At 41.6% G+C, this 1,268-nt stretch overlaps 1 non-coding gene across 1 annotated transcript; it reads left to right on the top strand.

Annotated features, from left to right (window-relative positions):
- The first annotated feature begins 758 nt into the window (after window positions 1-758).
- LOC125914962 (small nucleolar RNA U13) lies at window positions 759-863 on the top strand. Its single transcript, XR_007455513.1, has one exon. It is a non-coding gene; the product is annotated as a small nucleolar RNA U13 (small nucleolar RNA).
- Window positions 864-1,268: the final 405 nt, after the last annotated feature.

Raw genomic sequence — 1,268 nt, 5'->3', positions numbered from 1 at the left:
CCAAGTCATTTGTCTTAACTTCTTGAGAGTTCTCAAAAGGTTTTTGCAAGTCACCATTGATCACATTTGCTTTTTAGAAAATCTTTTGTAAAAAAAAGTCGTGTAAGGATCCCATTTACTTTAAACTGGTAAGATGTATAGGTATTACATTTGGAGAAAATGAGCTATGATTTCACAAGGATGCAGGGGTTACTTAAGGTTTTTTAAAATGATAAATTTATAGACCTGAGAATGTTTGGTCAGATGGTATGAATATTTTTCACTTTAAAGGATTTTGCCAAGTGAACTGCTAAAAAGACTGTACTCTTACAAACTTCAACTGACAGTGTAAGAGAGTGTCACATCCTGGCCAACTGTAGATACTAACATTCTTTAAAGTCTTGCTACTGTGACAGATTTTTTTTAAAGGCGCTTTATCCTGACAGACTTTTTTAGATTTTATTTTAATGCACATTTTGTTTACTGTCAGGTTGAACCCTACTTTCAAATAAGTTTCTGTATTATTTTATTGATCTTGGGACATGCCTGTTATATAATAGATATTAACTATCATCTGTTAGATATTTTGCAAATACTTTGGATCAGTCTTTCCAGAGGAAACGACACTAAACTAAGTGACAGGGGATAGCAGGAGTTAGGTGGACGAGATGGGTCTGGTAGAGTGGGAGCTACTGTGTGAAGGCTTTGGGGAATCACCCGTGTATCCTCATGGAGAGAGCCTGCTTAGTGCAAGCAGCAAAAAGCCAGGGAGCCTTCAGATCCTCTTGTCGTTTACAGATGTGACGACTGGGTGTTCACGTTGTCGTGTGACATGTGCTTCCCTCAAACTTTGTTATGACCTCGGCACATTACCCAAAATGAGGTGTGTAGCGGGGGGGGGGGGGGGGGAGCCAGGGAACCTCCATGTGAACTGCATGAGGAATGCCTTCATCTATTGTTCACTACTGTCCCCTCTGGGCCTAGAAGGGCTGGCATTGGATAAGCACTCTGTGAATACTTTTTGGATGAGTAGAGCTAACGGATGCTGCTTACTGTGGAAACCTTGCAAGCCTTTCCCCAAAATGGTATTTTTCTGGCAATAGGAACACACTAAGCTATTGTGCAGGAAAGCTAATGCCCTTGGAATCACCCTCAATCAGTGGTGGGAGAGTGGTAGATAAATATCTCAGCTTGTTTGCCTCAGAACAGATAACTTTGAGGCCTATGCCACACTGGCCCCCAGAGTCCCTAGTGGAGTTGCCGTTCAGTTTCCTAGTATGCTGACTGCC

Source organism: Panthera uncia (genome assembly GCF_023721935.1).
Source record: "Panthera uncia isolate 11264 chromosome D3 unlocalized genomic scaffold, Puncia_PCG_1.0 HiC_scaffold_8, whole genome shotgun sequence".
Classification (NCBI taxonomy): Eukaryota; Metazoa; Chordata; class Mammalia; order Carnivora; family Felidae; genus Panthera; species Panthera uncia.
The sequence above is the reverse complement of the archived record's forward strand: the minus strand, read 5'-3'. Positions and strand labels throughout refer to the sequence as shown.